The 12,765-nt window shown below is 40.0% G+C and overlaps 1 protein-coding gene across 1 annotated transcript in view; it reads right to left on the reverse strand.

The window, feature by feature from the left end:
* The window catches only part of LOC120570262 (cytoplasmic protein NCK2-like), a 45,542-nt gene extending 33,053 nt beyond the window's left edge, over positions 1 to 12,489 (reverse strand). Inside the window, exon 1 of the mRNA XM_039818511.1 lies at positions 12,245 to 12,489. The gene's annotated coding sequence lies outside the window, so the exon portion shown is untranslated. The remainder of the gene's footprint in view (positions 1 to 12,244) is intronic.
* Between the last annotated feature and the right edge of the window lie 276 nt (positions 12,490 to 12,765).

The following is a 12,765-nucleotide window of genomic DNA, read 5'->3' on the forward strand; positions in this document are numbered from 1 at the left end:
TTCATAGGACCTTTTACACAGCAGACATTTTGACTTGAAAAGCACAGCTGAAACATCAAGTGTCCCAGTGAGCTATTTCAGTGAGTCAGCATGCACAATACCAGGGCCTCTCCTAAGTGGAATGCAGCCATCATTAATGGTTTTGAATACACCTGTGCTTTTCCTACTATGACATGTCAACATGTCTGCCGTGAAAAAGGTATAACTGAACTTAAAATGGCTATGAATGACATGGATTTATTTCATCACTGGAGTAATATGCAGTTAACATGATCACTGGCAAATGTATTTTTGCATCAGCGTGGGGAAAGGAAAAAATTGTAACGCAGGGCTCCAGCCTACGTAAATGTCCTGGAGTTTATACTTGTGCGTTGTTGTGTGTGTCGATCTCTTTAAAGCTGCAGACACACTGACCAGACGGCGACCCTCGGCAGAAAAGGCAGTTGGACTGATCAGTCTCCCCAAGTTGGTCAAAAAATGGCCTCGGAACACACCGAAGCGACGAGACGTAATACGTCTCCATAACAGCAGGCGGAGCTAATCTGTATTGTCGCCCAAAAATTAACACCGGCAGCTGATTGGACGAACGCGTCACGTGGGTCTGGTTTCTCCGGAAATTCAAAGACTGTTCAGAATACGATCTCATATTGTACTAAAATATTTCACCGAAACGTGTTTATGAAAACATTTTAAGCGAGAAATAGGCTGTGCAGTTGCTGAATCTGTCTTCATTTCAGATCAACAAAGGTCAGTTTAAAAGATTTTCGTCAGATTTTGAGAGACTCTAGTCACGCTCATTCTGCTCCCCGTTTCCGGGTTAGCACTCTACCAATCAGATGGGTCATTTGAGTCCGACTGCCGGCAGTGCCCGCCCCGCCGATTATACATGTCAAATCGGCCAAAATGAAGGCTGGCGGCCCCTCAGACGGACGACGGCACGGGACACACCGAACAGACTCAAGTCACTGACCTTGCCAGACTGTCCAACGGCCGATTATTGGCTTGGTGTGTCAGCGCCTTAGAGAATAGCAGGGCCAGCACATGTGTGAGTACAAGCGCTGCCATCTTTCTCTATTCCGACGCGTCAAGGCACTTTATGTGATCGACGAATATTTGTAATCAATGACGTCGATTACGCCGATGAATCGTCCCAGCCCTAGTCTATGTGCAACCTTCTTAGGCCAACATTCGAGTTAACAGTGCGTAGGTAATTGAGCACTCCAAATTGGGAGTAAACACAAGGAAAGAACAAAGTATTATGAAATAGAAGGAATAAAACATTTTCATAAGATTTTTTGAGATTGAGAAGAGTAGAACTTTCTCAATTTGCAGGGGCATATATTAATATAAAATGATTGAAGTAACAACCTCATAGAAATTCAAGAAAAACATCTGCCTATCACAAATTGTGAGCAGCGTGTGAAACCCCTTAAAAAATGTGAATCATAGCCCTTGGAAGCGTCCACAGGAATGGTGAGAGATTGTTAATGAGACTCAACCTCAGAGGGATGCATGTAACGTGGGCTGTGATGCTCTAAGAGGAACTTAGAACGTGGATCATTCTGTGAAATAAAGATAAGCAAAGCTTGTGCTCTGGGTGAGATAACTCCCTTTGTCTACATTTCTGGCAGTTTGTGCATCAGCACAGCCAAAGGGGAAAACGTCCACTTAATTAAATCAATTAGAGCATGAAGGGCCTGCCGAAGCCTCCGCTGAAAACAACATGATGGAACAAACTCAAATAATAGACTAACTCTTTCAAGAGTCACAGAAACTCCAATGATGGATGAGCTACAGACGTTTTGGCATTATAAGACAATGTAAGCCATCTAAACAAGATAATATTCTGTTCTTACTATTATTTTTGAGGGATACAACCAACCATTAATAAAAAATGTTATGCCAATAATTTTCCAGGGATGCACCCATAGTGATCTAACACGGATACTAACCTAATCAAACAGGTCAGGTTTGTCAATCCACATTATATACAGTTTTCTTTTCCACTCATATCATTTACAGTGGTATACTCAACAGGAAAAATCACTGCCTTTATCGCTAAGTTTTAAAACTCTATAACGTTAAAAAACGAAACGTCAAAATCTATCAACGATCTGACAGAAAACCGTAATTGTGAAATATAAAGTCTACTTGTGCTTTGTTCGGGGGTTTAAGAACACAACAGGATGTCACACAAATTGGCTGTTTCATTGACACTCCCCCCACGGCACCACCCTGCGGCAAATCGCAGGATCGCTTTTTTTTGGTGTGAATGCCCCGTAAATGCATTTTAACGTGAAGGCATTGCTAGGCCTTCACTTTGAAACCGGAAGTGTTGACAATGACTTCTGCAGTTAGCTAACATTACGGAGGTATTTCTACTGTAGAGCAGATTTACACATTTTTTGCACCTTTTGTCTGAATGTCTTTTTGAAACTTAGCATAGACAAAATCCACAAGTTAAACAAAGGTTTATAAAGGAGAGCGGCTCGGGAAAACAAGGCCTAGTGTTACATCTCATTAAAAACTAACTTTAGGCAGCTGGAGTTAAAAGCACTACTGGAGGAGCTATGTTGTTTAGCATTTCGGTTTTGGTCTGTGAAAAGATGGAGCCCCACACAGGTGAAGTGGTTGGGTGAAGAGATGTAGAAGTATTTATTTAAGCCCAGGGAAGCCTTTTCCATAAACAGTGAGTGCAGCATTGGCTCTGATCCTTTAGAACGTAATTTGTTAAATCCAAAATGCTTGCAAATCTTTGCATTCGAGAAGCTAGAACCAGTCCATTTTTGTTTGGAAAATGAATCAATAGTCATAATTGTTGTGGATTCATTTTCAGCTAATTTCTAATTTTCTTCAATCACTCAGTTAATCATTTTAACTCAACATTTTTACTTGTGCGTGTGTTTTTGTCGTGGCACCTATGGTCCTGAATTTTTGTCCAAAGTTCAAACTCTCCTGCTAAGAAGTGTTGGGTTTCGATACTCGCTCTGTCTCTCTTCATGGCCCAAAGTACCAATTTTCTGCCATGTAATACAAACCCCATACACACTGAAGGAAAGTGTGGGGGAGCTGTGGATCCTCGATTACGATTTAAAGAGCAGTTCTGCAGCCTGTTTATGAATTTATGGTCACGTTTCTTTGTTGAAGGAGGAGGAATCGAAATTACAATCTTCAAAGCAATCTCCATGAAGACCTCAGGAGGTTTACAGTCCCCCGCTCCCCAAATCTCATCTTTAGTATCAATACATTAATAATGAAACATTACCAGCATTAGAGATTCATAGTTCTCTGCAGGAATCAGTTTTCATAATCATCGACCTGTTATTCCCCCATTCTTATGCTTTCTTCATCATCATGTTATCCCGGGCTATGACATCATGATGCACAATCCACAGATTATAAAATCCACCATGGCTGTGGGTTTGTGGACCAAGAGAGTGTAAGGCTGAGATACTGTACCACTGTACTACTACCAGCTTTACTCCCTCACTCCCACTCCTTCCCTTCCCGGTCTCTCCCCCCCCCCCCAGTGGCCCACAGTAGGATTAGGCTCAGTGCCCGGTGGTGACACAAGGACATTGGAGCCAACAGCCTGTTAGTTCAGTTGTTGGGCATGAATTAGGAACTCAAGCCGGGTGGCGGAGGACAGAGGTGATGAAAGAGATAAAGGACGGGGAGGAGAGAATGGACAAACTGAAGGAACAAAAGAGAACACTCAGGAGAGACAACTGAAACCCTAAACTACTGATACGAAGCAAAAAAAGAAAAAGTCTTGGAACATCTAAGATATGAACTACAGACAAAAGAGGCATCCACTCATGGTTGGATAATGTTTTTAAAACAAATTTAAACAAGACTAAGAGTCTCACTAGCAGCTCTGTATTTAGACACAGTGGTGCTTTGAGCTAAATGCTTACATCAGCAGGCTCACAATGAAAATGTTTACATAATGTAGGTAATGGTTGCCATTGTCACCACCTTACTTTAACATGTAAGCATGGTAACATAAACAAAGTACAGCTGATTGCCATTAGCTTTGCAAGTATTTGGTCATGAACCAATGTATTGGGAAAATTAATATTTTGGCCTGATGATAGTGCTAGATGAAATCTCAGTTGATGAAATGTCAGGGGATCACTTTACAATTCATCCTGAGGGGAACATGAATGTATTAAACACATTTCATGACAATAGTCATTGAGTTTGTCACTCAAAATCACATAACCTTATGATGGCACTAACAAAAAAAAGAACAAAATTTTGTGCCAGACAATCACGTAGATTTTGAGATATTTCACATAATAATGGTGAAAAGTAAGGGGAATCGCCAAAATCCGGATTCACCTTCACATGAAAATCTGTTCCAAATTGCATGGCAATCCAGCCAAAACACGAAACTGTCGACCTCATGTTGGTGTTAGAGGAAAAGTCAGAGGATCATTAACGTCATTGGGATTCATCCACTGGGGACCACAGCACTCCACCCTAATAGGCAGTCTGGACCGAATTGGTAGACTGACCAGCATTGCCATCCCTGGAGCCACGTTGCTCACATTGCTAATAATCATAACAATTAAATACCTTATTGCGCTGCAGCAACATGGTGTGAAGGACATTTTTAACAATACCAGGAAGATATATAAATCTTCTAATCTAAAACACAAAAACATGTATTTTCTTTAAAAAAGGACATACTGTTTAAAGGCCATTGTGTGCCTTCTGCTTAATAGTAGCACAAACCATCTTTTGTCTTCCTAGATCATGGGGTCATAGAAAGGGGGTCATTGTCATAAATGTACTGTCAGTTTAATGGCTACCCATTCCCCAGATTACAGATGATTACAATGACAATAGGGTGACCTTTATCTCACTACCAACATGATGCTCTTGGTGAGTATTGCTTTATGTCTCCTGACTGCCCATCTGTGCCTGCACTTATTAATTCCTTTTCCTCTGCTAAAGAGATCAGGATTTCCTGAGGTAGTCAAACAATACACGTAAAACATAAAAAAAACTTTATTGAGTCTCAAACACCATACTGTAATTAAGTGTTTTAAAGTGACATTCCAGGGTTTCCCGCGGCACTTAGTTAAGGCGGCTGCCTAAGCAAGACACACCTGCCGCCTTAACTATGTGGTTAAAAAAATAAATAATAATAATAATAATAATAATAATAATAATAATAAAAAATAAAAATAAAAAGAGTATACGAGTGTTACTCTGTCCTGTTTTCTGCCTTTCATTCTAAACCACACAGTTGACAACCTGCAGGTGGAGGCGGTGGAGACAGGCTTGGACATACATGCCGCTGTGTCAGTCTCGCAAGCGGTTTCAGGAAGTGGCCGACAATGCGCAGAACATTAACCGGTACAAGCCTACAGCTGTCCGCGGACACGGAGTGCGGAAAGTGTGTCAGAGCCTGCCGGACGGTGAACTGAGACTCCGTTTCCTGCTTGTCGGTCAACAGTTAATGGTGGCTTAACATTTCATTTCATTGTGCTTTCTTTTGGAAGGCTGGCTGCCAAAAATCACCACTAGCTAATTAATTAGCCCGAGTTAAACGCTAGCTATCAGCAAAGAACTTCTAATATATCAAGAACTTCCACTCCGTCGTTACTTCCGGCTTCTGAACTGGTTGCAGTTCCACCAGAGTTCCATATAGGGGGCGCTCACAGGCCAGTGCAGAATGAAAGGGGCTCTATGGAGCTATACCCCTCAAAACCAACTTTTCTCAGGATATAATTTTTTGTCTAGTAATTTGAATGTTGCATTCGAAAGGGGAGGCTAAAAAAATACACACTGCTGTGTGTTAGATTTTTTTAAAGTCACTTTTTTGTTCTAAAAAGCCTTTTAAAATGTCAATGACGTCATACACATATACGGCCGGAGATACTGCTTAACGGCAAGCTCTGAGTCGCTTCCTTTGTTCTCTCGAGGCATCGACAACACAGCTGACAGGTTAGGCTCTCCCTGTTAATACATGTGCTAGAAAGAGGTTTGCTAATGTTTTAAAGACCACACCGAAATATTCACTCTGATATTCAGGCTCTGCTTCAGATGCCGTCAAGCTGGATCTCCGATCGTAATCACTCCTTCACTGACCAATCAGCATTCATTAGCAGAATGCTAGCGTGTTATGGGCAACAACGAGTCACCCTGTAAGAAATCAAAAGGACATAAGTACTCGTTCATTCAACTTTCGACCTATAACCCATGTTGAACTTGCAAAAACTACAATAAAATCTGAGGTTTCTCAACGACAATCAGGCGAAAGAGACAAATTTAGCCGTCTAGCTCCATAGAGTCCCGTTCATTTAGCACTGGACCGCGATCACCCCCAGTGGAACTCTGGTGGAACTGCAACCAAAATCCGGTACAATGGTGCTGGATAGGGAGTGGAACGGCTTTCCGTAGACCGGCTTTGCTATCAGTAAACAGAAGTGACGTGGTGGCTGACGACTGGTGTGTGCACCAGTGTTTGTGTGTTTGCGTGTCGGCCCGCCCCCCGCGAAGCTCCGACCTGCAGACAGCAGAGGAACAGAAGAAAGTAGCTGTACCTTCACCAAAATGAAGACTGAAAAACAGAATTTTGGTACAAACATTTACTCGCCATGTGACAGATGAGATGAGCTTGATATAATTTATTAATTATATATTATTTAAATTTTATATTTAGTGTTTAATAAATAATTGTTAAATGTAGTACAAAGTCTGTAGTCTATCGCACAAAACATTTTGCAATGTGCATCTGGCATCACATTTTCACTCACTATGACCACTACTACTGTCAGCTTCATTGCTGTCTCTTCTGGGGTCTGATGAACCGTACATTTATCAAATTTGGTGCCCATAACGCTATTTTCTAAGCTATTGTAGCTGTCATACTTCACAGGACCTGTGTGAGCAGTTTTCCTGGTAAAACAGCCATCAAGGCTTTCGTTTCACTTTTTGTCACTCTGCATGAGGAAAAAAAGCTGCACTCGCGCTCTTGTTTATTTGGCTGTCATGACTTTGCGAGTTGCCAGACCTACCTCCACAGCGCTGCAGAGGAAAGTCTGGCTAGCCCACACAACATTCCAGGATAGGATGAAAAAGTGCTCTGGTTTATTGGCATTACTTTAAACCAATCACAATAGTCTTGGGTGGCGCTATGCGCCGCACACATGGCCGGACGATGTCGATATAGAGTTGCTCACCCTCAAAGGGGAAAGAGAGCGAATGACTGTTCGCTTGAGTTCAGTGAAGGAGATGGCTCTGTAGAGTCCTGTAAATATGACATTTCATAAAATATTTTCTTGTTAATAATGTTGTCTTTTCCCACCAACTCCTACTCAAAACAATAGATGAACAAAACACTGTGTAGGCACTGTTTGACATTTAATCACTTACAGTGTGTAACGACATTAGGCCTATTAAGCATTATATAGGAGAGAGAGACAAGCAGAGTAATTAGTCTCAGCTCATAACTGTGCAATTACATAAAGAAGAAAGAGGATTTGGCTTATTATCTCATCTGTAAAGATGTGACTCAAATGACTAATTTGTGTGTTAAGTGTTTGACTTGGAAAGCCAACAAATTAAAGAGAAGAAATTCAGCTGCAAACGATGTCAGTCAAAACCAAATCAACCAAAACCAAAAACAGAAAGAGATAATATATAGAGATCATACTTTGCTAACAACTTGTTTATCTGTTCATACATGTGAGTCAAACAGGTAAAATAAGTTACAGATGTGTGTCCCAATTCAGAGGTGGCCTCCTTAAAAATCTGTATTTTGAGACCAAATAAAATATATTAGACAAGGCTGCCGTGCATAACAACACATGAACTTGGGAAATATCACGTATACATTTTATTTATCTGAAATTTGTTGCCATGGGTTCATCAGTCACTAGTAAAATACTTCAAACCAACCGAACCAATGAAAAAGGCACTGTAAGGCGCAGCCTACGTAATGAAAGTCAAGTATTAACACCTGTGTTTGTTCTTTTTATCAGCCTGGATATGATGGTAATTATTACATGTAGTAGTTACAATTAGACACATTGCTATAGGGAATTTTAGTAATATCAATATATTTTTCATTAACCTGGATTGTTGATTACTCAACTCAAATGACTTGAGAGTATAATGGGTGCAGACTGAAAAATCACATAATTAGCAAATTAAGTCCTCAGCACTTGCAAATAAGTATGTAAATCTTTTAATGGTGCACAGCAGCAGAAGAAAACTAGGCTTTCCTCATCTTTTTAAACTGATTTCAAACCATCTCATTTGGAAAAGGGGAGCAGGCAGCCTTTAATTCATTCTATGAAGGTTACAGCATCGTGAACTGTGTGATTACACATTAACTTGAAATGCTGCAACTAGAGATTCTTACTATTATTAGTTAATCTGTCAATTATATTCTCAATCTAACCATTTGGTTTGTAAAATGTCAGAGAATAGTGACAAATGGGCTCCTAAAGCCCAAGGCAATATTTTAAAATACCTTAATTTGTTCAACCAACAGTCCAAAAACACAAAATATTACATTTACAAAGCCAGGGCTCCAGACTGCGACCAAATGGTCGCATTTTGCGAACAAAATTTGAGACTGAATTTTACATCCAGTTGCACATGTGTGACCAGTAAATTTGTGTTAAATGTCGGTACCTGAGCGCGTAAGCGCAAGCTTATCTGTCCTCTCTGAAAATTGACGGAGAGCAGAGCTCTGACACAAACACACACACTCGCATCCACACATTGGTACGGACGGAGCAAACTACGTCGGCTTTGCAGTTTTGTTGAAGTCACAGTGAGTCACGGCGATGCCGATAAAGTGGTTGCAAGTATGGTTACAGTTTTTAAAACTTCATGCAGACAATGTTTGCTGCGATATATTAATGGCGAGCCGAAAGCGGTCGCGGTGCTGTTGATGTTACACTTCCTCTGAGACAAGCAGCAGGCACAGTGTTTTTTGACCCTGGGGACTGACTGACAGGCTGAGGTTGTAAGGCAGAGCAACTTTATTTCTACAGCACCTTTCAGCAACAAGGAAATTCAAAGTGCTTTACATGAAACATTGAAGAGCAATTAAAAACTGTCATGATGAAAATAGATGCACAGCAGTAACCAGGGTATAAGTTAAGTGAATAACCGGGTTATGCCAGTTTTCCCAATATTTGTTGTATTGTTATAGCAACAGTCACAGCGCTGACAGATTATTTCCGGGGAAGGGAGGGGCAGTTAAACCTCTGAGCATGTGACTCCAATCAAGGTGTATATCTGCAGGAATACCCTGGTTAATGAAGGAGTTCTTTAGGTCTGTTAACCAGGTTATGAGAACTCCAATTTTAACTGGGGTAAGGTGTTTACATGGCGTTTGAGAAACTGCCTTAACCCAAATATAATTTTTTTTTAAACTGCATGTAAACGCACTTACTGACGTACAGCAGCAAGCGAAGAGAAGTGCTTTTGTACTACTTACATTAGACTTAAAAAGGGCCATGTGCTGAGTCTTGACCTCCTGGCAAATAACTTAAATAAGGCAGTCAGTGCGTTTACATCCACAGCAGTAACCAGGGTATGGGTTCAGTTTGGTTCAATTTTATTTATATAGCATAACCATAGTTGACCAAAGTGCAAGAAAAACAAGATGATAATATACACAAACAATACACAATACAAAATAACCAACAGTAGAAAGAAAAAAAAGGACAAGGTGTCAAAGCTAAACTTGAATTGAAAGCCAACTTAAGCAAGGACTTGAATGTTTCAACGGTCCGAGATGTTCTTATATGAATAGGTAAACTATTCCAGAGGTTTGGAGCAGCCACTGCAAAGGTTCGATTACCTTTATTTTTTAACCTGGATCTGGGCACATCAAGGAGCATCTGATTGGAAGACCTGCTGGTGTGTGGACATGTAAAAGCTCCAATAAATAAGAAGGCGACAAACCATTTAAAATCTTTTAAAAAACCAATACAATTTTAAAATCAATCCTGAAACAGACAGCAAGCCAGTGGAGCGTGGCCAAAACTGGTGTAATGTGGTCACGCTTTTTGGTCCCAGTTAAAAGTCGAGCTGCTGTGTTCTGGACTAACTGTAACCGACGAAGGGATGACTGATCCAATCCAACATATAAACGGTTACAGTAGTTTAATTGAGACGTAATAAATGCATGTATGACTCTTTCAAAGTCTTTGCGTAGCAGGTAGGGCTTGACCTTAGCCAAAAGTCTAAGCTGGAAGAAACTGGTTTTAATAACAGAACTAATCTGTTTGTCAAATTTAAAAGCACTGTCAAAAATCACACCCAGATTCTTGGTAAAAGGACGAATATGGGAACCTAAAGAACCAAGAACATCTACACAGGCACTAAAATGTTCAGCATGACCAAACACAACAATTTCAGTCTTACTGTCATTGAGACAGAGAAAATTCTGATCCAACCATAGTTTGCAATCTCTCAAGCAGTTAAGCAAAAGGCTGAAGTGTGTCCTTATCATTGTTTTTTACAGGTTTTTTGGACCCCAAGGGCAGCATGTAGAGAAAAGAGCATGTGTCCCAAAATGGAACCTTGGGGGACCCCACAAGAAGGAGGGGCAGCAGATGAAGAGCAATTACCAAGGTGGACAGCAAAACGCCTATCTAACTCTACTTACGGTACAGTAGGTGGCGCTCTGCCGACGCACAACAATTTTTCTTCTGGTTGACCCATGTCAAAATTACAAAGACCGATTACTAAATCAGTAAAATTTAACAACTTAATGTTTCATTTACACACTCTTGTCACAGCGTAGGACAACTTGTTGGCTTATTATAATGTTAACTGGGCTATAAGAACTCTGATTTTAACCGCTTTGAGAAATCGTGGTATTCCCTTAACCAGAATATAATCGTTTTTTTAAACTACATGTAAACGCACTGAGAGTAGGAAGTGCTTATACATTTTACTTATGTAAAAGTAGCAATACCACTCTGTAAAAATACTCTGTTACAAATTTAAGTCTTGCATTCAAATGTGTACTTGTATGTAAAACCATAACTTAAGCTTTCAGATAAATGTAGTCAAGTAAAAGTACAATATTTCAATATACAATATATTATAAACTAGCATTAAATAGAACTTGAATTTTTTATTTCCTCTTATCCAGTGAGTAGTAACCCTTCTAGTTTTAGTCTGGCTTGAAAAAATACTGAAATGTGCAAAGCATTTGAATCACGTTTACCCTCAAGACTTCTTAACTTGTGATGCAAGATAGGAAGTTTCTGTATTACCGGTCTATTATTGCACTTGCCTTCCACATACCTGTCAATGCTGAGTGAACCTTGTCCTATGCGTTACCATGGTGCCCTTAACAGAGGGTGTGTCTGCACAATAAGTGTGCCATAAAAGTGCACCTCAACCCAAAACTGCTGCCTGTACCTTAAAGCAACCTGAAGCATTACATTGCCACCGCATACGTGAGATAAAAAGACATTTCTCCTCGTCTTTTCGAGAAAAAAAGTATATCAATGTATGGATATAATGAGCAACTACTTCAGACAAGCAAGAAAGACAAGGCATCCCATCATATATTGTGATTAAAAGGAAGGCTACATGGTGTAGTTACCATGAAGAGCCACTAGAAACACTGACAAGCTCGGCATGTGGCAACAGTCGCCAATCTATGGTGTTATGGCAAATGTGGTTCATTGTGTAGCTATTGCGTTTTAAACAATAAGCTCTGACACACACCATGCACTCTAGTGATGAACAAATGACTCATTGTGTTTTAAAATAAGTAAATAAAGAATACAAATTTAGAAAAATAATCCAAACAAAACGTCTTTGAGAATAGAGATATCTAAAAAGCAGTAGCCTGCGCTTACAGGCCTTTTAAGAAGTGACCCAGTATAAATATTAGCCTACAAAATGGGTAAATGGATACATTTTAACTACCTGTTTTAGTAGAAGAAATGAACAATTAAGGCATTCAGGGTGTGTTGTTTAATCGTAACAAAAACAAATGCAAGGCAGACCGCGGTTTCCAGCACAATGTCTAGTTAAGCAACATCTGAGTGGACAAAGACCAAGCGTCAAATCTAGAAAGTGAGTCGAGTAAGCTACCATTTTTGTCCCAACTTTTACGACTGTTTGTGATTTTAATTTTCGTGTGAAAATAAAACAAAAACAGACGTTTAAACAGCGCTTGAGTGGGCAAAGTATAGCCGATCAAACTGCACCAACTTACACAGTTCATTTGCGGTTACAGGCTTACCTTAGTGCTCACTCCAGTGAGAATGGGCAAACGGTGACACACTCCGCCAAAATGAGAACCAAACAATAAATAACTGAGCCCGCGTAAAACCGACACAAATAACGTTTAAATCCACCTATCCTTTGGTTTTACTGTTTCTTTTTGTTTCTTTTAAAACATGAGCTGACTGTGTACTGCTCGACCTATCCTCGTTTGTTTTTCTGTCGCAAGCTGACTGTCTCGGTGCCTACACCTCAATCACTCGTATCAAGCTAGTCCGGATGTACAATTCACTTCCGCTCACAAGTTTCAAAATAAACGGCATTTGGGCATGGATAGATATACAGTACATGTATATCTATGGCATTTGGGTAGCAGAGTCGGAATTACCAGTCCTGAATTAAAAATGTTAATCATAAGGTAAAGTACTCATTATGCAGAATGGCTCATTTCAGTTTCAGTTGTTATTATAGAATATTATATTATTCAGTTTTTTATCACTAACGAATTGTATTGTAATTTAATGTTAAAAGTCACGTTAA

This window comes from Perca fluviatilis, chromosome 12 (genome assembly GCF_010015445.1).
Source record: "Perca fluviatilis chromosome 12, GENO_Pfluv_1.0, whole genome shotgun sequence".
NCBI lineage: Eukaryota > Metazoa > Chordata > Actinopteri > Perciformes > Percidae > Perca > Perca fluviatilis.